Genomic DNA, 26,416 nt, shown 5'->3' on the forward strand with positions numbered 1-26,416 from the left:
TAGTTAAGTAAGAAAGTAATACCAACTGTCTCTTGAAGTTGCCAGGTTAGTAAAACTGATGCAGAGGTTATCAGATAATTACTTTTACCTGCTTTATTTTTAATTAGAGAAACCAGGGACTAGCAATACATACAATATAAGGTGGCAAAAAACAACTTCTCTTTTTTTCTCCTTTTATTGTTCAACAATAGCAGTGAAGCTATTAATCTAATTTGAATTGACCTTTAAACATAGCCCTGATTTGTTTTTCTCTCCCCCCCCATATCCTCCTCCACCTCCAGCATTTCCAAGTGCTGGGAGGAGGATGGTACATCTTTGAAATCACCACCTAATCACTAATAACATGATAACATGGTATATACTCAGCAAGGGTTGAACTAATAACTAGGTACACTCCTAGCACCCCTGTTTTATTTAGGGTCCTACTGGGAGAGAAGAAACTGCTGGACATAGGGTTCAAGAGGAAGGAGGTGGCTTTCTCTTGATCCAGTATCCAGTATTGAGAGAATAAGGAGAAAACATAGGTATGAAAAAAAAAAAAAAGGAAGACAATGGAGGGAGACTGAGAAAAAAATTCTGCAGTTGTTAACGTGGTCCTGAGCTGTCTTAATTGAGGGCCATATGGAATAAGGTAAAATTCAAAGGGAAGGTGAAATCAAAACATCATATGTTGAAATTATATGACTTAAGCAAATTATTATGTAAATGTGAGAAATTCAACTATATTTTATCTGGAGTTCTTATCTCTTATTTTTACAAGTACTGTTAGGAGGGAAAATAGAATATTGGGGATTAGCTATAGTTATAAGAAATATGATAGCCAAATCAAAGATTGAATCTGTTAATCATGATTGCCTTGTTCTGATTTAAAAAAAGGACATTCTAACCTGGCTAAGAGTTGTATGCCCCTAGGACTTGAGAGTCAACCTTGGACCTGAGAGTCAACCTTGGAATGTGGTCCATTCTCATTCAAGAATTGCCTATTATCATAGAAAGATTAAAACTTTGTTCCCCAAATTATGGATTCCCACCCTAGCCCCCATTGCCTACTTCCCATGCCTGTAATACCCATTTATTATATTCATTCTTTTTTTAAAAAAAATTAATTAGTTTTGTATTGTTTAAAGTATTATACAGTATATGTTTCCTTTTTCCTCCATCAACCCCCACATCTCCCATTTCCGCCTCCTCCCCCCCCCCCCCAACCACCACCACCACTCTCCTCTGCCTTCCCTCTGAGGTTTTATGGTCTGTTGGGTATTTTCCTGTCTCTGGGTCTATTTTGGTTCATCACTTTATGTTGTTCATTATATTCCACAAATGAGTGAGATCATATGATATTTATCTTTCTCTGACTGGCTTATTTCACTTAGCATAATGATCTCTAGGTCCATCCATGCTATTGCAAATGGCAAGAGTTCCTTCTTTTTTATAGCAGCATAGTATTCCATTGGGTAGATGTACCACTGTTTTTCTATTGAAATTCTTTATTGTTTAAAGTATCTATATTACATAAGTCTCCCTTTTCCCCCATTGAACTCTCCACAGCCGCCTCCACCCCAGCACATGCCCTCACCACCTTCCTCCCCAATTCTGTGTCCATTGGCTATGTTCATATGCACGCATACAAGTCCTTTGGTTAATCTTTTACCCCCTCACCCCTTTCCTTCCCTCATAGCTTGGACAGTCCAATGCTTCTATGACTCTGGTTCTATTTTTGTTCATCAGTTTATGTTGTTCATTATATTCCACAAATGAGTGAGAGCATGTGATATTTATCTTTCTCTGACTGACTTATTTCACTTAGCATAATGCTCTCCAGTACCATCCATGCTATTGCAAATGGTAAGAGTTCCTTCTTTTTTACAGCAGCATAGTATTCCATTGTGCAGATGTATCACAGTTTTCTAATCCACTCATCTGCTGATGGGTACTTAGGCTGTTTCCAAATCTTAGCTATGGTGAATTGTTCTGCTATGAACATAGGTGTGCAAATATCCTTGCTGATTGGTGTTTTGTTTTCTCAGGATAGATTCCTGGGATTACTGGGTCAAATGGAAGTTCCATTTTTAATTTTTGAGGAAATGCCATACTGTTTTCCATGATGGCTGCATCAGTCTGCATTCCCATCAGCAATGTCTGAGGGTTCCTTTCTCTCTGCATCCTCTCCAGCACTTGTCGTTTGTTGATGACAGGCGTGAGATGTTTACCACTGTTTTTATTCCACTCATCTGCTGATGGGCACTTAGGAAGTTTCTAGATTTTAGCTTTGTAAATGGTGCTGCTATGAACTCTACTTATTCTTATTCCTTTTGCTTACTTTCCCATGTAATCTTTGTCCTACCCAATATAAGCAGCTGGCTTATGGAAGGTGGCAGAGCAGATTTTTGTGAATGATCTGCTCCAGCATTATCAGAATAAACGCCCATATAAGATTCAAACCTGTCTCTGCTTAATTGGCTCAAGTAGTGACAGACTCATTGGTTGTCCAGTTTTAGTCCTATTGACCAAAATGTGTTCCACAGAACATTCTGTGACATAAACTGTAAGAAAACATTTCCACAATTAACATAAATTTGGTAAATCCAATACATTTTCTGTTTGTCTTATAATTCCCATTTCATGTTAAAGTTTACAAATATAGAAGACTTCAAATATTAGTTAGCCCAGTATTGACTATAAGACTTCCTATCCATCCTAGTGCATGCCTCTGTGTGAGTGTGTGTGTGTATGTACGCATGTGTGCTAAAGCTTGTTACATCATGTCTTTACACATACTCTGGGAAAGACTAATTTTTCTCCCTTCAAGAAGGAACAAAGTGGGGAAATCGGTATTTGACTTCCAACTACATTTTTATGGTTTTCCCATGAGAATGCTTCTCTTTTGTCTGTCTCCTTTCCCTCTCCCCATTCCATTTCCACAGCCTGCTGACCTCTACTGACTATATGAATCATAAAAATGCTGATTGCCTTCATATAGTCTCATTCAAATTTAACAATGAAGCAATTGGTGTGTGTCTTCATGAATAAAGGACCAAGGGGTCAGAAGCTTGTCTGAGGTCATGTGATTAAGGACACTGATAATGACTCTGCATTATTGCGGAAAACAAAAAATAGTACCAGCATTGTGAGGGCATTTAAAAGAATGGAGACAGGAGGCTGAGCTCTCTTCCTTCCTTAAGCCTCCAGAGAGTCGTTCTCATATATGGACGTCTGCTCAGTTTTCCATTACACCAAACATGGTTGCCTTAACTCATTGTTCTCAAGAATAGTTGGAGACAAAAGACTACCTATATGATCACAGGAGACACTGTTGTGGTGAAATTATGTGCATCATTAGGGAGTATACATGTTTATCCATATTGACCAACAAAAATGGCACAAGTTAGGTTTGATATTATCCTTTTGGATCATTGGAATGGGAATATGACCACAAATTTGCTGATCGATGACTGAACCAAATGTCTGCCTGGCTGAATTCAGGGAATTCAATAGTTTTATTGACTACTGAGAGAACAGAGAGAAGGTCAGGATAGATGAAGAGAGGGAGGGAAACAAAGTGGTAAGCACAGGTGGTAGGTGTGCTCAGCTCCAAGGTCCATGTTCTTCCTACAGCATCACATTGAATCTATTAGGCTTTATCATGTGAGTCCCTAAAACCCTTGGAGTCTTGGTTTCTTTATTTGTAAAATAGGAATGAAAAAAAAACTTTTTCAGTCACTTTGCAGAATTGTTTCAGGGCTAACCAGAAAGAAATGAGTCGTGTAAGGGGTTTTCTATAAGTGAAAAGCAATACAGATGTTGTTATGGCACACAGCACAGCCATGTATCACATTTATATCCAACTTTGGATGATGTGGTGTGATAAATATAACACACATGCGGCATCTGTATGGGCCAAGTAAGGATATGTGCTTAAGTGAGTATTCTCTCCTTAGCTTGGCAGATGGACTACAGGAAGCACAGAAAAAAAATCTCAGCAATAAGAATTTAACTAATAGCATACTTATTTCAGTGATGTACATAAAGGCTGCTTTCTGAGTTAACTTTGGTTCAGGATAGTTATTTTGGAACCTAGTTCAACTATTGCCCTATGGCCTTGGCCTCAGCTTAGGGCTTTGTTTACTAATTTTTTGTTTTATCTAGTGTGTCCTTCACTTTACAGACATGTTTCTGGCACCCGGAGGAAACCAGTTGCCAGAAAATTATGTTTGATGAATTAAATTCTCTTCCCTATCACACTCTTTTCTACCTAAGAGATACTGGAATTAACAGTTCAAGGTTGCCAAAGGTTAGGATTTGATTATTATTTGGGGGCAGGAATATGGCTTCCAATATGCCAGGTAATGAAGGAAAGGAACATGCCCTTGACTTTAGTTGAGGCTGCTTATGAGGTTGATTTCAGATGGCTTTTGCATGTAGGATTACTGGTGACATCTTATAGGAAATATGAGGGTAAACACACAAAAAGTTTTATTTCCCAATCATTCCTCTTGGATGTTTTGGTGAGGAAGAAATTTTCCTCTACCCTTCTAGATTCTTGCGGCTGGTGCTAATGATGACCTTGACATGGGGCAGACTAACAAGAAAAAATAACCACATTTAAGTATGTACATACATACCGTAACTCTACATACTTGAGAAAGTTAAACCCCACTTACATGAGAGATTCAGCGACAGAAATGGGAAATGAGGTCTACGTGACATTCTGAGCTTGCGATGAGGTAAGGCATCCTGGGCCTTCAGAAGGAAGGAGGACCATTCAGAGGATGAAAAGAAGAGCAGATGTGCAGTAATTAGACATTTTCTCTGGCCTATAGATAGGTCACTGAAAGTTATTTCCAGTGATAACTCATTATAAGCCAGTCCCCAAATGTACATTCTTTAATGGAGAAGTGAGAGTTTCCTATGAGCCTTGGGGTCTCCATTGCGTTCAGCTCAAAGGAATCTACTTACCAAAGAAGCACAGCTTGGGGAGGTCTGCTCTGAACCACTTCAATGTTTACTCTTTTAAAGAACACATATTGAATTAGAAATTTTTGTTGTCAGCATTTCAGACTTGCTTGTTTTGTTTCAATTTTGAGTTTTTACTTGTGGTGTTTTGTTTTTGTTTTTTTGTTTTTTGTTTTTTAAGTGTCTAGGCTTACAAAGGTCAGTTCCTGATTTTTTATTTTTTGTATGAGCCCCAGATAAACTTTATCTGAATTAACCTACTGAAATTGTCTAGGCCTAGATATACAAATAAACAAAAAGCAACACACACACACACACCACCACCACCACCACCACCACCACCACCACCCCACTTTTTTTACAGTGGAGAGACCACATATCTTTTGAAATATGATTTCAATTATTGCTTTGGATGGTTCTGGAATTTGTATAGGAAGATAAGATGTTTGGCTCCAAGAGGCAATTTCTATTGCTCAGGGCAGGGGATATATATCATTACAAGTGCATGAACTTTTGGAAACCTGTTTGGTTAGTTTACTCTAAGAGCTTTACAGCCTTTAGGTTTTTTTCCTGCTAAATTGATATCAGTTATGTTTTGTGGAAGTCACATACACGTGGCCTTCACTTCCGAGACTGTGTAGTCACAGACAGTGTTTGAATCTTGGACCGTCCAGGCCTTGAGAACTTGGGCAAACACTTCACCTCGTGTACCTCTGTTACTGCTGATTGTAAGGAAGCAATGCTGTGTAGCTGGCAGGAGGCTGCAATGACTAGGCAATCCTAGTACAGTGCCTGACTCATTGTTATTAAGTACCATCCCCCAGAAGGACTGTATTTAAAACCTTTATTTGCATTTGAAACATGATTCACAGTTTATCAAGTTGATTCTTGTGTGAGAAGATCTCAGGGCAAGTAATGAAACTTCCCACTTTAATGATAAGAAAACTAAGTCTGAGAGATGTAATATGGATTTTTCAAAGGTCACATTGCAAATCAGAAAAGAGTAGAGGGATTGCCTTACCTCAATATTATCCCCTTTCCTCTAACAATGGTCCTCTTCACCAAACTCTACTCAGGTGCTCCTGATCTTTTTCAGCTAGGTCTCAACTTTTGGATTTCCATGTTTGGTTCTTCATTGTTCAGTTTTAACAGGAATCCTGCTAGCTAGGTTTAGCCAGAATCCTCCATCCTCAATATCTGATCATCCTTCATATCTAACTAGGTTGCTTATTTTCCCTCATCTCTCAGATCTATCTTATCACCCTGACCTGCTGACTACAAAAATTCTGTTAGGTTGGTTGAGCAAGAATTTCCCCTTTCCTTGATGTTTCTTCTTAGTAATTTTTCATGGTTGACCTTAACCAAATAGCCAGCTAGTCCTTCAGCACACATGGGTTTATGCAGGAGTAATAAAAATTACAATTTGTGACATGTGGTCTAACGGTAAACCACACACACTTTCTGGGAAACATAGGAGAGGCTGCTGTTTTATAGAGAAGAAGAAGTTGGGAGAATGATTATAAACAAATAATTCTTCCTGTTGGGTTCTGGGATAAATATAGGGTGTGAAAGCTGCCCTTTATAGGCCAACTTTGATTTAAATGAGGCTCTGACATGAAACAGGCTGATGAAGCTCCGAGGGATGGTGGGGATGAGTGGGAAGAGATTAACCAAAGACTTTATATGTACATATGCATAACCCATGGACACAGACAATAGTGGGTGAAGGCCTGGGATAGTGAGCCACCCACTATCCCAGGCCTTCACCCTGGTATAGAGGGTGGGCTAGAAAGGGTCAATGGGAGGGGGGATACATCTGTATTACTTTCAACAATAAAGATAAATCTTTAAAAAGTTTTCTAAAAAAATAAATGAGGTTTCTGTTCATTAATCCCCACACTGTCTACTAACCCCCACCCTGCTCCTTGGGTACAAATTCCCACTCACTCAGGCTGTATGTGGATTTGAGCCCAATCTCTCTCCCTGCCCTAAAAGACCCTACTACGGTGGTCCCTGGGTCTATCCCCATAGTCCCCCTTTGAATGAAATCAGCCTTCTACCTTTAACAAGCATCATGAATAACATTGTAACATAGTAAAAAGCTTGACTCTTAGTAGGTCCTAATAACATTTTTGTTGACTAAATGATTGAATGAAGTACCTGAAACAAAAATTCTCTGAACTCCAAGTTCATTGCTATGTTTATTGTGCTTGAAGCTGCCTGTCTAAACCGGGGTCTGTGTTTTGCTAATGAAAGCAGAGTTATAGATATGCAGATAAAGTAGAACTCAGTATAAGGAAGTCACACTTGTAACTTTTTAAATATATTTTATTTTTCTTTTACAGAGAGGAAGGGAGAAGGATAGAGAGTTAGAAACATCAATGAAAGAGAAACATTGATCAGCTACCTCCTACACACCTTCTACTGGGGTTGTGCTCGAACCCAAGGTACATGCTCTTGACCGAATCAAACCTGGGACCCTTCAGTCCATAGGCTGACACTCTATCCACTGAGCCAAACTGGTTAAGGCCACACTTGTATTTTTAAGGATGTTAGAAGAATCCCCTTTTTAAATGAGGCTGGTGAAGTGCACCATCTTGAGCACACTGCATTCAGAGGGTGGAAGCACTGGAGAGTGACTTACCGACAACAATCTGCTGACCAGGTCACCTGACGGGGACAAACCCTTGATACCTGAAGTACACACAAGCCACAGAAGGTGCCTCATTCCTGTATCTGAAAGATGACACATTCCTTTGATTCTACAGGTGATATAGTGTACAAGGACTTCCTTTCCCTAAGTGGACAAGATAGCAATGATTCAGCAAGAAAGCCACATGACAATTGACTGGACTTCATATTTTGGTTCAGAGTAAATAAGAAATGCTGGGAGAAGATGCTTATTTAACTCTTATTCATAGCAACAAAAATGTGATGGTGGATTATAGATCTCTAACAAAAATATTTCTGATGGCACAGCCCACAGAGTGAAAGGATGTTGGTTGGGGAATGACGAGACCATTCCAAGCCTGCCAGTGAGTAGCAGTGTTGCTTTAACCAAGTTATGCAGCCTTCCTGGGCTGCAGCCTTCTCTATAAATGAGTCGATTAAATAAATACTATCAAAGGTTCCTCCATGTTTTAAAATTATGAATTTGTATTTTCATGAGAAATGTTTGCAATACACTACAACTAAATATAAAAAGGTCTTCCTGCATTAAAAAAAAAAAAAAAAAAAAGGAAGAGTAACAGCAACAACAAAAAGAACTGGGTGACAATCAGCATGGAAAGAGCAATTAATTCCATTAGCATTTAAAAAACTCAATGGCAATATTTTTTGAACAATGACTCCTATTGAGGGCATGAGTGGGCCATTGTGCCTTCTGCCAGTTAAACAGACACCACTTTATTCTTAGCAGCTGTGATCTCTAATTGGGAAGGGGACTGGTCCAAAAATGATAAAAGGGGAATCACATCACAGCGCTGAAAATCAGCATGGAGCTGAGCAGCTTCGCTGCCTGGTCACTGTTCCGCCCTTGAGCTTCTTGTCTAGGAATTTGCCCTTTGGAGACTGAAGCCCCACAGTGGCTCAACTTTTGCTTTTGGAGTATTCGCCTGAAAAGCTTCCTCTCTCTTCTTTATTGCTAACAAGGGTAAGAAGGGTCTTATTGATAGAACCAATTCTTCACCAAAGTCTGATGCCCCACATTCAAGCTTTACTATAGTTAAACAGCTTCTCATAGTTTCCATTTCCAAATAATTTTGTTGAATAAATGATTCATCAGAGTGAAAGAGAATGCATGGATTCTTTAATCAAATAATTAAGTTCTGAGGATAGTTAACTCTCTAGATTTATTGAAAAATTTGGCCATCAGTTCTTGCTGCTCCCATTGCTAGAAAAGTTCTTTAAGTAAATACCCAAGGCTCTCATCCTCACCCACTTCAGGGCTTGGCTCTTGTGGGGGAACTCACTTCAAATGTAATATGGCTTCAGCAGCAAAGGCATCTGGGAAATGCTGGACTTCTAACTCTGTAGCCTCAGGCTTGGCTGACTAACCAGAAAACTGTAATGCAGGCCAGAGATAAACGCCATGCCCCCAGGAAGGAGGTGAGCAAATGTATAGAGTGTGATAACTGCTGAAGCTATCTGTTTATTTAGGAATGCATTGTTCTTTCCAAAGGCCTATGTGACTTCCCACCACATAGTTTTATCATTAAATCCCTATAAAATAGAGACTCTGTCCTGAGAACGGGTAATATAAGTTTTTCCTATTAAAGCTTTTACAAATTTGAATAAGGCTATAGGTCGGTTCTTCATAATCAATCTTGAATTTGGACTTTTGTGGCTTTCTCCAAACAGCTCTTGTATCTTCAGTGAGTGTTTTCCTGTCCAAACTTGCACCATACATCCCCACTCCATTGGTTGTTCTTCACCCTTGATTTTTTTCATTACCACCCCCTAGCCCCCTCCCCCACTTCCACCCCAACACCTCATAAAGGATAAGATCTCTCTGGATTTTGTCAGGATCTCAAGTATCTAGAACAGTGCCTGATACACAATGTGTACCTCTTAAGTAGTATTTGTTAAATGACTGAATGTTGAACGTTGAATACTTTCTTGTACCTCCTGACTCTGAGGAACCAAGGCTTGCCTTGAGCATCAGAGTCATGAGCCAGCTGATCTACTTTCAGAAAGCAATCACCATGAAAAGTTTATCTTGTTCTTTAAGCCAAACCCAAAGGAGCAGGTTGGAATTTTTATGGGTGCAGAAAACAGGCAAGACTCAGTGGCTTTTCAACATTCGGTTTGGATGGGAATTAGAGAAATAGCAGTAAAGGTGGCTTTAGAAAAATAAACCAAGTATGGAGATAAGGCAACTGGCCTGGAAGTCAGGATACTTGGAAACTAGTGTAGAAAACAATTGTGTAAATTTAGGAGTGTCACTTACCTTCTTTATGCTCCTCTTACCTCATGTCTAGAAAATGGAAATGATACACAATCTGCCTGGAAAACATATGATGTTTTTAGAAAAGAAAAGCATACTATTGTTGAATGCAGAATACCAATATATATCTAAAAATAGATGAATCTGGAATGTGTGTGTTCTGGGTTTTATTGTGCCCCTCCCAAATGCATATGTTGAAGTCCTAACTCCCACAACCTAAAGATATGGCCTTGTTTAGAAACAGGGTCACTGCAGATGTAAGGAGTTAAAATAAGATTTTAATGGAGTAGATAGGTGTGATGATGACTGATGGAAGAAAAAGGAGAAGAAATTTGCATGCAGACACACATATGCACACACCCAGAACACCAAGTGAAGATTGGAGGTATAATATGTTGCCACAAGCCAAGGAACTACCAGAACGGGGTGGGGGGGGGGGGGGGGGGGGGGGGGGGGGGGGGGAGGGGGGGGGGGGGGGGGGGGGGGGGGGGGGGGAAGACCTGTGGCAGATGGTTCCCTAGTGCCTTCAAGGAAGCATAGTCCTATCAGGACCTTGATCTTGGATTTTCAGCCACTGGACCTGTAAAATAATCAAATTCTTTTATTTAAAGTATTCGGTTTAGCCCTTGCTGGTTTGGCTCATTGGACAGAGCACCAGCCTTCAAACTGAAGGGTCCTGGGTTTGATTCCTATCAATGGCACATGCCTAGGTTGTGGGCTTGATCCCCAGTGGAGGGCATGCAGGAAGCAAGCTATCAGTGATTCTTTCTCATCATTGATGTTTCTATCTCTCTTTCCCTCTCCCTTCCTCTCTGAAATCAATAAAAATATATTACAAAACTGAAAAATACATAAAGCCTTCCATTTATGGTACTTTATTAAGGCAACCCTGTTAATGTCTCTGAAATGGTTTTCCTGTAACAAGGAATGCCCAGATGTACCATCCCCCCCCCCCCAATCATTTCATGTAACATCCAATAATTCTGTTAGAAGTCCAGACATGAATAACATCTTGGTGAAGAACAGGAAGATGGGTTCTTTTCCCCAATATGCAAATGTCTTGATTTAAACATAAAAGTAAATCCCAAGAAGCCAATGTAGTTTGCCATGGCACTCTTAGGAATATAACTAAATATGTCAAATTATTGGACCCCAGAGAGTACTGATGGCAAAGCTCCCCCTAGTGTTGGTGGGGATGCTGTATATGGAAGTGGACTTCATTTATTTAATGAACCATTACTTACTGAATGTTGATTATAGTACAAAGTCCTGGCCTCTTCAAAATAAGAAACAATTTCATGGAAAGAAAGTTGTGGTCAGAAGCTGTCAACTACCATTTATCTCCACATGTAAGTATCCTGGGCAGAGAAAGCAAGGGGTGGTATGGGGCAGGAAAAACCAATCTCTGTGCCCTACCCTTTTCCCTCTTCTCCTCACCTCCTTTTTCAATTCAGGATTTTCCTTTTTATCCACTTACTCCACCCTAGATTTGGGCAAGAGAAGCCCTTGACTTGGACTCTGTTTTATTGTAGAAGGTCTCACGTAGCACAAAACCAACAAACAAACTAAAAATACTCCACACCTCTGTCCTGGGTAGGACAATATAATAGAGATGACTACTATAGTAGACCATGCGAATAGTTTGAGTAGCAGAACTCTGAAGTAAAACAGATAAGTCAACTTAATTCTCTCAGAGAGCATGAAGTCAATAGATTTTTGTTTAATGAGATGAAGTAGAGATTAGGAGTTTTATTAATCAGCATAATATTGGCAACTGAGAAATATTTTGCTATATGACAAATTCATATTACTTTAAAATTTATTTATATGTAGGTCAAGATCTGTGCTGTTCCTATAGTGGCCAACAGTCTTAAAAATACAGGTCTCTCATTGCACTCACCACATTTTCAAGTGCTTAATAACTGCACTTGGAGTCTGGCTACCACATTGAACAGTTCAGGTGTAGAATATTTTCATCATTGCAGTAATTTCCATGGGATAGCACTGGTCCAGATGGAACTAATATGGAGCATAATACTGATTCCTTATAATTGTATTTAGATCGGTACTGAAGGATTGCAAGTAATTTTATTTTTATAGAAATACTTAATACACTTTAACAAATTCTCAAAAATATACAAGATATCTAAATAATTAAAAGAATACTGAGGAAAGGCCTAGGATAATGATTTTGTGGGTAGGATAAAAAGTGTGCAAAGTTTGCCTATAGAGAAACATTTTGTGTGCCAGGTAAAGTACATATTTTGAATTTGTTACTAAGAGAATGATCTTAATGATGCTGATAGCAATGACCGGGGGAACAATTTAGAGATTATATATGCTTTTTAAATCTAGTCAAGGGGGACATCTTGATAAAACACCTATCAACCCTGATGTCATAACTACTCTTAGATACATGCTGAGAATAATGACTAAATGCTGTTAAAGCAACTAAATTAAATTTTGATAATATATTAAATCACTAGAAGACATAAGTGAAACATAGATCTTATGAATTTGAATACTTCATAAAGAGATAATAAAATTACAATGCAAGTGTGCATTAGGTGATAAAATTAAGATATTGTATGACAGTTTTTGTGATGATAATATATGCAGCCATATTAAAATGTTTTTACATGACATGTAAAATTATGGTTAAGTTCAGAATCAAATAAAATATTCCTTAAAGAATTTGTTGACAATTCCAACTGCTATTGCCTCCAGAAGAGGAAAAATTGTTTAAATTGAAATTAATTTAAAAAACCAAGAACTATAATGACTCAAAAAATGTGTCTAATTTAGCTTTTGCTGTCAGTAGAACACAAAGCATGTGGAAAATCTTTAACAATGTAATTAGTGATATGCTAAAATCAAGGCAAGAAATATTTTTATGAAAAAATATAATTTATGAATTGTATGTTCTTGCCTTTTAGAACTCATTTTGCTATTGGCAGATTACCAAAAGAACATCCCAACTTGAATTAAATTATCTTTGGTATTATGCTGACTTAAACTATTTAAAATAAACAGTATTAGAAATGTCATTCAATGTTGTCATTATGAAAAGATACTCTTCACTTTTCAAGGAAGGAGGGTAGGATGTATTTTAAAGAGCAGTTTGTTAGCTTAATATATATATATATATATATATATATATATATATATATTCTCTAAAGAAAGGAATAATTCTCTTTCATTTCTCCCCACCCCACCCCCTTTTCCCCCCTGAAGTTGGAGAAGTATAGATATCATATATCAGCCCAGGGATTCTGCTGCTTATTCTCAGAATTATCTGATACCTAGTAGCAAGGCAAAGAGGACTGCATGTCATTCCAGAGTCCTTCTGGAGCATCATCTAGTAGATCTTCCCAAGGACCACTTAATATCCAGGAAAAAATGCCAGGGATCAGAGCCTTGGCTCTGTGATATTACATTTCAACTTGCAGATTTTTGTCCTGAGATGTGAATAATTTCTGCCTAGTAGGAAATTTAACTGCAGAGGACAGTTTCTTCATTGTATAACCTCACAATCTTACTAAAATATTCTTTCTTTAACCCCTATACATGATCAGTTCCTCAAATGTTCTTTGATAATGTGTTATGATTCTGCTGATCCCTCTTAAATTAGTAAATAGATTGGACATTCTATATTAGTTAAATAAATTGATCATTCTATACTAAATTAGCCGCATGAGTCATGTTTTTCTCTTTGAAAATCATACTTTGAAAATGTTTTGAGATGTCTATTTTTTGCTAGCAATGCCTCGTACATACTAGACACTCACCACAGGGTTGTTATTCATCACTGTGTGAAGAATAAACCAAGGCATGAACTCCTAAAAGAAGGCTGAAGGAGCTCTGAGTACTGCCAGCTTTTGATCCCACCCATTCTCTAATATCTTCATTGGTCACCTCAGACCCAATCTTTGTATTTCACAATAGCTGTACAGAAGATTTTGTTCACACTTAAACTTTATAGCAGTGTGAGCAGAAGTTTGGAATACCATGCATTATTAAGTTGTAGTATCGGTTGAGTTCATGCTATCCCATTAGGTTTAGCTTGGGTGGGTAGCCTCCATCTGCCCTTGAACTCAGGAGCCCACATTAATTGAACTTATACATTGAAAGCATTGATAGCTGAGGTTCTGTGTTTTCAGCTTTTAATATCTACCATCTGGTCCACCTCTTGACCTTTTCCCCACTCAAATGCATTTTTTTTTCTCCCCTCCCTTTATTGTTCCATGATTCTACCTTGGAAGTCATCCTACTGACATCTCTTGACAATTTTGAGCATCAAATTTTTTACTTGATATTTTTATAATTATTTAATGTACAGCCACATTTTCAATCCATTCTTTTTTTTTTTAAAGGCTTGCCTATCGTAGATTAGAGATTGAATGTTGCTACATATAATTAGAATCAGGAAAAAAAAATGGTCCTTTAGCAATGAGGTTTATTTTTTTCACCTAACAAGAAGACCTGATGTAGGCAGTCCAGACCTAACTTGGCAGCTAAATGACACTATTGGCTTCCCAGATTTCTTCTGTGTTTCCACAAAGACTTCTATGGCATGTAGTTTTCGTTTTCGAAAATGTTTTGTAGTTGTAAGAGGAATGTTCCTTTTCTAGCTTCGAGTTAACAATCTAAATGGAATGAAGAAGAAATATAAAAGGCCAAACAGATTTTAGCTAAGTAAGTCCCCTTTTAAAGAGCTTTCCCAGAATCCCTTCCTAATGATTTTCAATTAATCCCCTGAATCACAACTGTATCATGTAGCTACCGCTAGCTGCAAAGGAAGCTGAAAACAACTCAACCACTCTAAACCAAATCATGAATCTTTTACTAAAGAAAAAGGGGAAACTAGATATAGGTTAGCTATCTAGTGGTATCTGCCATAATTTTCCTTTTTATTTTAACACATTTGTTTGGCCCTTTTTCTGAGATATTTATCAAAATTCACAATTACTCAAAAAAGAAATATTTATAAGCCATTGTTATTTATTATTAGAACCAATAGATTGTGGTATTGAGAAACAACATAATCAACAAACAAATTTTGCAAATTGGAGTTGAATCCCAATTATGCAGTTTACTGGCTTAGACAAACTTATTTAAGTCTCCTTTATCTTAGTCTCTAAAATGAGGATAAGGGAACAGCATTGTCTAAGCATGGGTTTCTTAGAAAACAGAATCTATAACAAAGCTCAGATGTTAAGGCCTTATGGGAAGGTCTAGTGTTAGCTAGAGTGGGAGTGAAATGAGAACAATAAGAATATTAATTAACTTTTCATAAAGTCAAGTTTATAACAGAATGTTAGAATTCTAAAAACATTTCATTCCTACTGAGGTCAAAATGTTCTTTGTTATAGAATTATGGCAAGAGTGGTTGGAGTTTACTTTTGAATGCTCTCATTGGAAACAAAAACTTGGAAATTTGGCATCTCTATATTGCTTCATAATTTTTAGAAATATTCCCAACCCTTGTAACCCACTTAATCTCACCAGGTATTGTCATTATGTGAAAATGAAATCTTATTTACTTGAAGAGTCATGTAGCTTTCAGCAATATTTCTAGGACTTGTTACCTAAAAGTAACAAGTTACTTTTTATTTTAATCAGTTTTCAAGTAGCTTCCAGGATAAAGTAGAAAAAAATAACTTTATTTTCACAATAAAAAGAAACAAGACTATATGGCCTATGTCAAAGGTTCATATAACATCATGAAGCAGGTACAGTGCCCACTACAGGGTCATGGAATAAAGTTAGACAATGTTCCTTCTCGTTTCCTGTCTTTTATTGGTCAAGGTTTACCTTCTAGGGTTTTGACTGTCCAATATTTTATATCTTTTAGAATAAATGAAAAATATAGGCCTGATCTGGGCATCTATAATATCTCTACATCATAAAACATAAGCTTTAATAATCCTGGAAGCATTTAAAAATCTTTTATATCATTGTCATTATTAAGAAATGATAGGAGTAGACTTTAACAATAACAAGTAATGCAAAACTTCTTAATGAGGAATCATACATACTTCACATTCTCTTGCAAGACTGAAGCAAAGAAAGAAGTACAACGGATTAGCATTAATTCTCTTAACCACAACAGATGACAGTGCTTTGTTCAAAACTGTTGCTGAGAAAAGATACTTCACTCCATCAGGAAGAATATAACAGAGACGGAGGGAAAGTAATAAGCCAATTGCTAGACAGCAAAAATGACACATGATTATGACACCCCTTTGTGTCTCATAAAGTAATGATGAATTGACAGTAAATTTCCAGTTGAAAGGTAAATAGTCTACAAATATGGTGGCATCACTGAAGCATGTTCCCAGTCATCTGTGACTACCCATCTTTAGGGTTTATTTTATTTAGGCCACTACAATATCCAGAACATTTGACAACTAGGTTTAAATCCAAGTACTTCTGTCTTTTTTTTTCTTTTTCCTGGAAAAATTGCTTATGCTGGAGAGTAGCAGCTGAATAAATATTTGAAGTTGATAGAGGAGTGGTGAGTAGATGAAAAACCTCCACTAGCCTTCAACAAGATTGGGTATATTTAAAGCAATGGGGTGTGTATGTGTTCTCGGGGGCGGGCACTTTGAACTTAGTCCACCTGATTGGATTTTGGATACTTTCCTGTATTCCAGGAAAATGAAATATGTACATGGAGCTTTCAAACATGTGCTTTTCCAACTTGATCTTGCCCAGCTCAGTAAAAACCCACAAGAAAACCCAGGCTAGGTTATATATTCACGTTTCCACTGAGTAGTTCATACTTTGTAGGTTATTCTTTTTCTGTGACCACAATTCTGTGTAGGTAATAGTTTGAGACATTACAACATTGAAATATCTTATGGAGCAGTCTCTGCCTTCACATTCAAGGATTGGTTCTGTCCCCAAATTATATTGCTTGCCTGAATATAGTCATGATTATAAAACTTAGTGTTACATTTTTGCAGAATATTCTTGTCTCCTTCATTTTTTAAATTTATCTTTAAGTAGATCATTTGTTTATGGATAAAACTTTTTGACACACTCTTTACTTGTTAAATTACTTCATTGTTATTTATTTTAAAGTACACATTTGGGTAAGTGTTACAAGAATTAAAATGAGCAGGTATTTTTTTTTTCCACTCAAAAATATTATGTTCTCATTATAAAAAGAATGCTCTTATGAAAAGAAAAAAATCAACTATATTCTCATCACTCAGGGATAATCAAAATACATTTGAGTGTATTTCTGTTTTTTTTTAATGAATCATTTATTTTTTTAACATAGTTTTGATCATATTGAATTTGCAAGTTTGTGCAAGACCTTGAACTAGACCTTAACTCATGTTAATGAGGATGGAGGTGGTGGGGAGGGAGAGGGGAGGAAAGCAGGGGGATGGGAAGAAAAGCCAGGGTAAATGAAAACTGGAGATAGATAAAAACTCACTGTAATCAATGGTCTGAAATTCTTCTTTCACCAAACCTTTCCCTAAAAGACTAAAGAGTGCCTTCTTTAAACTTCTATTACTTTTTTCTTTTATTATAAAGGAATTAACTATTCCTTTAATTCATTCTACATTATCTTGTGTGAGCTTCCCACCAAATGTAATAATAGTAGTTGTGCCACTATTTCACCCTAATTGATACAGTTGGGTCTAAAAAATAGGAGTTGAACTTCAAAGATAGTGTTCTTTCCATTATATTAGGCTCTCCCCCATGGGATTTGATTGGTTGCTAATACTCTTGTAAGCTCTGCCCTGACTATGGCTCTCTTAGTCACCTTTTGGCATCAGGACTAACATAAGATGAAGAGGTCTTAGAGGCCTGGTCTAAATCTTAAGGGCCATACCTGGACCCCAAGTCCAGAAGTTCTCTGGGAAGCTAGTTTTATTGTGCCTTTAATATGAACATTAGAATATGTGAAAGGTGGCCCTAACTGGTTTGGCTCAGTGGATAGAGTGTTGGCCTACACAGACTCAAGGATCCCAGGTTCAATTCCAGTCAAGGGCATGTAGCTTGGTTGTAGGCACATCCCCAGTAGGGAGTGTGCAGGAGGCAGCTGATGGATGTTTCTAACTCTCTATCCCTCCCTTCCTCTGTAAAAAAAATCAATAAAATATGTTTTAAAAAATAATATATGAAAGGTGGATATTTTGGTTGGAATCTTTGTTCTACTATTTCTAGTTGTATGCTTTGTAAAAAAATTAATTAACTTTCTGAGCCTTAGTTTTCTGATCTGTAAAATGGGAATATTAGGGCATAATTTATCTTATGAGGTTTGACTATGATCATACATTTTATATGATAAGAAGTGACTAATAAAAAGTGCTTATCACATATTAGTAGAATAAATCAGGCCTACCAACAAGAAGATATAAACAAGTGGATTATCCTGTTAAACAGCCTATCACTAGGTGTTAGGCAAAATGGTTTCTAGCACTTGGCATAACCAATGCCAGCTTGAAAAGCAAGTTACTCTCAGTGACTGCTAATTCACAGAGGGCCTGCATCATCTAAAAGGAATGTTCTTACATCATAAGTAGACCCTGTAAGTTGTTTACAGCCTCGGAATATACAGCTCTTAAAAAGCACAAACCACTTTGCTACAAACCACTGGTGTTTTTGCAGGATATATACATACAAACCCCCATTCCTGCTCCCTTTTGGGTGTGGAGATCTGCTCTGCTTCTGTTCATAAGTTCTTAATATAGTCTTTGTTTAATTCTGGAATTGTCAGCCTCTTCACTGTCCTCCTTTAAGGTGGTTCCAGTACCCCTCACTAGGAATCTTTGCACATTTGGCTTCACACTTAGCCTTACATATAAAGAGAGATGGAAGATAATCAGGAATCTGAGTGGGGAAAAGGATGGAGGAATCTAAACCAAGGCTTTCTCATAGCTTCCCAAAGACCTTTAGATAGCAATGACCCATCACATTTATCTTTGAACTTCCAGTACCCAAACACTTATGGAGTGATTAACATGGGCCAGAAACCTTTCAAAATGATAGGACTGTCTTAGTGAAATAGAAGTCTTCCAATAATGGGTTTCCAAATGATTTTCTATATGGTGGTATTGGATTGTATATTATTTTAAAGAATAGTTTATTAATTTTTAGAAAGAGAGGAAGGGAAAAGAAACATTCATATGAGAGTGTAACATTGACTGGTTGCCTCCTGCATGCATGTGCCCTCTACTGGAATTGAACTCAGGACCCTTCAGTCCCCAGGCCTACACTCTATCCACTGAGCCAAATCAGCCATGGCAAAAGCTGATATACTTTAATAAGTTTCATCATTTGTTTGTTTGTTTTTATGTGAAAATACTGAGAAAATCATGAGAGAGATGATCTTAATACTTTCCTGGTTCTTTGAAATGGAGCTATCCTATTCCATAAGGTAACTGGTGCTATTATTGAGATTGTACATATAAAATATAATACCTGACTATCAATAAGTGTACTTTTCCTTTATATTCATTCTTTTTTAGTAATCCAGAGAAGAAAACCCAATTTAGGCTATGAAGTTTTTGTCAATCCAATCCCTGGTTCAGTAGAGATAGATTATCCTTTAATAATTGCCTAAGAATCATGGTATGAAAAACTGTAGCAACTGGAGAGTAGAAGAGAGGGGTGTAAGCTCTACTCTGCCCTGGCATTCAAACAGATGCCTCCTCTGCGAGGATTCAGTGTAGCCATTCTGACTCACATTAATGGGCAGATGATGAAGTGGTTAATCCATGAAATATAGGCCATTACCCATTAACAAACAGCTGCTCCTTCAACCACTTGAACCACATTTTCCACTCTTTTCTTAGGGGTGACGAGGCACCACCTTAGCTGTAAAAAAAATTTTTTTTCTAGGCATTTCTCTTGAGCAGTATTTTTTCAACAGTGTTTGAGAACCACTGATCTAGAGAGCTAGGTGAAGGGTATACTTTACATATATAGGCATATTCAGTTGTGTGTTGATACCAAAGATACAAACACCCATACACACTTCATCTACCTCTTTGGAGTGTAAATTCCATCACTAAATACTTCAGTGTACCAAAGCAGTGGTTCTCATACATTACTGGAAAAAGCTTGGCTGCTTAGTAGAACCATCAAGTTGTCCTTAAACATTTCTCATGACCAAGTGACATTCCAGACCATTTAAATCAGAAACCCTAGGAGTGATACTTCAGGTTATTCCAATGTGCAACCAAGTTTGAAAGTCAGTGTACTAGGTTAGATGTTTCTTATGATGAGATGCCCTTGGAATCCATTTACTTTAAAAAAACCCAACATTTTTTATATTTATACATTGCTGATTTTCACACAGGCTTTTGTTGTTGTTGTTGTTGTTGTTATTGTTGTTGTTGTTGGAGAAAGAGAGAGAAAGAGAGAGAGAGAGAGAGAGAGAGAGAGAGAGAGAGAGAGAGAGAGAGAGAGAGAGAGAGAGAGAGAGAGAGAGAGAGAGAGAGAGAGAGAGAGAGAGAGAAAGAGACAGAGTCAGAGAGAGAGAAAGAGAGAGAGAGAGAGAGAGAGAGAGAGAGAGAGAGAGAGAGAGAGAGAGAAAGAGAGAGAGAGAGAGAGAGAGAGAGAGGGAGAGAAAGAGACAGAGTCAGAGAGAGAGAAAGAGAGAGAGAGAGAGAGAGAGAGAGAGAGAGAGAGAGAGAGAGAGATCAACTTGTTGTTCCACTCCTTATGCATCCATTGGTTGCTTTAAATATATATATTATTGATTTTTTACAGAGAGTAAGGGAGAGTAATCAATATATATTATTGATTTTTACAGAGAGTTAGAAACATCAATCACTCATCTCCTGAACTCTCCCCATTGGGTATGTGCCCACAACCAAGGTATATGCCTCTGACTAGAATAGAACCTGGGACCCTTGAGTCCACAGGCAGACATTCTATCCATTGAGCCAAACTGGTCAGGGCCATCGTTTGCTTCTTGTAGATGCCCTGGCTAGGGATCAAACCTGAAACCTTGGCGTATCAGGAGGATGCTCTTACCAACTGAGCTAACTGGCCTGGGCACAAAGGTTTACTTTTGCTTCTGGCTGTGATGGGACATAGCCTCTCATGGAATACAATGAGAAAACTGGATAAGATATGAGGCCACTATTTCTGGACATTAGACAATAGGCAGGATGGTGGGAAGGGAAGTAAACAATGTGAACTTTATGTTCATCTGGGCTTTTGTCTGGAAGCACTTTCCAGAATATAGTAAAAGGAGGAGAATCTTAAGCAGAACATAGAAGTCAGAGTTTGGAATTTTGGAAGAGTGGGGTATCTGGAATGTGAAAGTTTTTATTTTCTCCTGGCTTTCTCGCTGTGCTCAGTGAAGAGTCAGAGTACTGGGGAAGGGGGAACTGACTAAAGGAAGAGCTCCAAAGTCTTCATAAGGCCCCCTTATGAGTATAATGTTGAATGCTAAACTATAAATGTCAAAATGAGACTCTATAAGGCTGGGCAAAAACAACCAATGAACTGTAAACTGAAGAGTTCCAGGCCAAACGCAGGGCTGAGAAATGTTTGAGTCTTGATCAACCATAGTAAAGAGTTTTTGTTGAAGCCCTGTGGTACTCACTGGACACATCTGAGGCTCCTGCCTTACTAAAGAGAATAAACTAGTCCTAGAATCAAGGATACTCAAAACCTGCCCTAAAAAGCTCATAAAAAACAAACCTTGAAAAGTTCAAGCTAAATAACAGGTGAATTAAGTGTCTACCCAAATAAAGTCCAATAGCTTTTAAAGAAATGTGTTTAAAAAAGAAAAATATAACATTACATTGTAAAATGCAAAATGTCTAGGACTTAATAAAAAATACTAGATATGTGAAGAAGTAGAAAAAAATAAAACTTTCTACAAAGAGAAGCATCAATCATTATAAACCAAATTAAGCATGTTAAAGGTAATGGGATTAGCACACAAGGATATTAAAATAGGTAATATAAATACCTTCAAGGATTTAATGGGAAACATAAGCCTAATGAGGAGAGGAATTAAGGATTTTTTCTAAATTGAGCTTTTAGAAATGAAACAATGCCTGAAATGGAAAATTTCATTGGAAGGGCTTAACAACTGATTAGACACTAAGAAGGAAAATAAAAATCACTGAATTTGGAAGCATAGCAATGGAAACTATGCAAACTGAAGTACAGAGGGCAAAAAGGCAAAAAGAACAGATTCATAGTGTCCAGAGGATGATATCAATTAGAGTTTTGTCAAAAGGAGATGAAGAAAACCAGAAAATTATTTGAAGAAACAATGGCAACATTTTTTGTAAATTTGATGAAACCTATGATTCTACATATTCAATATCCTTGACAGCACCCCAAGCAGGATAAGCAAAGAAAACCTAAAATATTACCTCATAATTTTTTTTTAATCACAAATAGGTTTTTTTTTTAAATTTGTCACCATTAAATGTCTGGATTTTAAACAGATTCTTGGACTGGAGACTCATATCTATCAGCTCGTTCAACTTTAACACCTGTCTCATCCCCAGTAGCTTTTCCAGAACTGCTACCTTCACCATGAAGCTCCATGAGTTTTCCCAATTCAAACTTGGGCTTCTTTAGCATTTTGACTTTTCTAACAAAGGCCTCATGGAGCAGATCTGATAGATAGATTGGCAAGCCTTTTCTATGTCTGTTCCAATGCTGTCTGGAATCAATTTATTGACCACTTCTTTCAAGTCATTTGTCTGCACCTCTCATGATTTCCATCATTTTCTTCCAGATTTGGCAAACCTGCTGATGCTGAGCATAGGAGGTCTTTCGAATCTGATTGCTGCTTTTTTTTAGTAAAAACAAAACAGAAGAGACGAAGCAAATAACCATTGGTAATCTTGACATCGATATGGGCTTCAATCATGGTCTGCCACTTCTTGACCATAGAGCACATTTTGTCCCGTGTAAGATCCATGCCATGGAAATTAGTCAGGCAGTTTTTGCCCTGAACATCCTCAGTGATTAGCTTGAATTTTCTAAATGCAACTTCATCATTCTGCAGATCAGCCAGGCTCACTTCAAAAACACGACCCTTGAGACCATCAGATGCAATTTTGGTTCCTTGAGTTCTCATAACCAGTGTTTTCCCAATATTTCTTATATTGAACATAGCTGTTGCTTTCACATCATACCAAGCTTAGAAAATGGATCAACCACTTTCTTCTTGGCTCCTTTTGTGCTGCCTTTCGTAAGGCACTTGTTCTTGCCCACCGCCATGGTGCTGCTCAGAGAGCCAAAAAGGACCACATAATTTTTGAAAACCTATGTTTAACAATAAATCTTTAAAGCAGAATGCACATTCTATGTAGAGTGAAAAATATGTCTGTGGACTTCTAATAAAAAACAATGAAGGCCAGAAGACAATAGAATGACATCTTCAAAATGCTAAAGGAACAAAAGCTATCAACCTACAATTCTCTATTCAGTGAAAATAGATTTTAAAATAAAAGCAAAATAAAGACTCAAATGAATAAAATCTGACAGAATTCATCACCAGCAGATTTGTACTTTAAAAAAAAATTTAAAAAAAAGTTTTATGTGGAAAAAAATAGCAGAAGAAAACTTGAAAAAGAAAAGGACACTGGAGACGGTAAATGTGTTGTTTTATACAAAAAAGGCTCTTTTCCTTATCAACATGAAATAATGTGTAAAAATTATTAATGAGATAATTTACACTCCTTTTTTTTAGTACTAAGTCTTTGAAATCCATGTATGTTTTACACTTACTATTACATTTCAATTTGGATTAACTACATACTAAGTTCTCAAGAGCCCCATGATTAGTTACTATGTTGGTTAGCACAGCTCTGGCCCATCACCCTGGTTTATTTTAATTACTTATTGTCATCTGAAAATAATGTTTGTATTTGCTTTTTTATTTATTTTATCTCACCCTACTAGAATGTAAGCTCTAAGAAAAAACAAACAAACATTGTTTTGTTCCCTGTCCTACACTCAGTGGCTAGAACAGAATCCAGTACATGGTAGGTACTACTATTTATTTTGTTTTATTTTTGTAGATTTCAGAGAGGAAAGGAGAGGGAGAGAGAATTAGAAACATCAATGATGAAAGAGAATCATTTGATCGTCTGCCTCCTGCTTGCCCCCCTACTGGGGATCAAGCCCACAACTCGGTCATGTGCCCTTCTCTGGAATTGAACCCAAGATCTTTCAGTCCACAGGTTGATGCTGTATCCATTGAACCAAACCAGATAGGGCAACTATTTATTTCTTGAATAGAAGGTGTTTCAAAGAAGGCATAGACACTATACACAGCAAATAAGGATTGTAAGATATGTATTCTAATAACAAGAGTGGCCCTTAGAGGAGGTTGGGTCAGTATAGAATTTGACATCTATACTAATAAAAGGGTAATATGCTAATTAGATTGGGAGACCTTCCAGACATTCTTCTGGACAAAACCATGGTGGCAGGGCTAAGGTAGAGGTGGCTAGGAGCCAAGAAGGGAGGGCAGTTGTGGATGGTCAGGCCAGGATGGGATGGTAGTTGTGGGTGATCAGGCCGGTGTGTGTGGGGGCCACTAGGGGTGATCAGGCTGGTGGGGGGCAGGTGGAAGCGAGCAGGCCAGCAGGGGTGCCTGAAAATAGTTGGAGGGTGGTAATATATTTCTAACATTGTTTTGAATTGACAGGGTATGATGATAATCAAAAGTCTTATTTTTCTTATTAAAAGTATTCCAACATACAATGCAATCCTTTGTTTTCTATACCTGGAGTATAGCACCTCACTGCACACCATTTGGTAGGCCATTGCTGTTGTGAACTTGTATTTTCCCATCTTTAAAATGATTTTTATTATTTTATTTAGCAAATGCATTTATATTCCTTTGAATATTCCTTTGTATGTTCCAGACATAGTCTCAATGCTTTATATATATTAACTTGCTTATCCTAGCAACTGTCCTGGGAGGAAGGTAATTTTTTTATTCCCATTTTACAGATGAAGATACTAGGGCCCAAGTTGGTACATCTGAGAAGCATAACCAGGTTTTTAACTTAGGAAATCTGACTCCAGAGAGCACTCTTATATTGGCTCTCAATAAAATGATCTTCCATACAAGGTTAGAGAACTATGTGCAAAGTGCCCGCACACAGTGCCCAGCTCATAACAAATATTCAGTAGACAGAAGGTATTTTAATATTGCTAATAATACATTTTTTATCACTTGTGAATCTGATATCATAAGGAAGGTAACTGACTCCTCCAAGTCTCCACCACTGCTCAGAAGCAGAGGGTGTTTAGTTCACAATCTGTACATTCCCAGGCCAGATCTGTCCATGGTCAGCCCTTATGGGAAACTAAAAAGAAATAACCACTGGAGAAGTAAGTGTTGACATTTTAATTAAAGAAACCGAGAGCTTGCTTTTTTCTCCTATTGCTTGAAGGCTGATCTTATCTGATCCTGGGAATTTCTTAATACTAAGAGGGAATTTTATAAAGAGCATGTTCCAAAAGCAGCCTCCTCCCCCCACCACCACCAGCCCCTTAGCCACAGAACAAGAATAGCATTTAGTATCTAAGACTATGATATATCATCACTTTTTTTTTCTGTTTTAAAGCATTACTTAAACTTTTAAGAATTTTTAAATCATGGTGTAATGCCCATATAGTGAAGTGCACCAATTTTAAATGTATATATTATTGAGTATAAATGGGTATATAGCTTTGTTCCACCACCCAGATCAAGACAGAAGGTTCCCTCATGCCCCCTCTCAGAATAACTGCCCCCCACCATGCAAATAAATAGGACCATTCTGATTTATACTAATTTAGATTCGTTTTGTATAGTCTCAACTTTATTTGAATGGAATATGGTGTCTGATTTTTTTTGTTCAACGTTGTCTATTAGATTTATCTATATTGTTGTGGGTCACAGTAGTTCAATTTTTATTGCTCAGTAGTATTCCACTTTGTGACTATACTACAATTTTGAAAAATATACTAAAATTTATTTTTCCATGTTTGTTTTTTGGGCATTTGATGTGTTTTCCATTTAGAAATATTATGAATAATGCATCTATGCAGTTCTTCTGTAGTTAATTTGATGGATATAGAACTTATTTTTATCAGATACCCACACATAAAACTGTTAGGTCCACAGGTGATAAGTGTATTTAAGGTTAAGATAATACAAATTAGTTTGCTTTTGGAAAGAGCAGGAGTGTATGAGAATTCTAATTGTTGCCCTCAATGATACTTGGTCTTATCTTGGCTATTTTGAATAATCTGTATTTTGAACATTGTTTTATGATCATACCATGTTTCAGATTGCATGTAACTCATTAATCAGTAAAAGATTACATTCTCTTAGTTAAGACAATTCCATTGGCAATTAAATTTCTACCAGCGAAACATTTCCATTGACAATTAAGTCACTAGGGCTGTAGGTTATTATTTTTTCCCCTGAAATTTATTTTTAAAAAATCAGCATTATTGAAATGTAATTCACACAGAATAAAATTCACTAATTTTAAGTATAACATTTATTGAGTT

General features: G+C 37.2%; 1 pseudogene; it reads right to left on the bottom strand.

Annotated features, from left to right (window-relative positions):
• Positions 1-22,310: 22,310 nt before the first annotated feature.
• Positions 22,311-23,139, bottom strand: LOC118718251 (annotated as a pseudogene).
• Positions 23,140-26,416: the final 3,277 nt, after the last annotated feature.

Source organism: Pipistrellus kuhlii, unplaced genomic scaffold, assembly GCF_014108245.1.
Source record: "Pipistrellus kuhlii isolate mPipKuh1 unplaced genomic scaffold, mPipKuh1.p scaffold_m20_p_14, whole genome shotgun sequence".
Classification (NCBI taxonomy): domain Eukaryota; kingdom Metazoa; phylum Chordata; class Mammalia; order Chiroptera; family Vespertilionidae; genus Pipistrellus; species Pipistrellus kuhlii.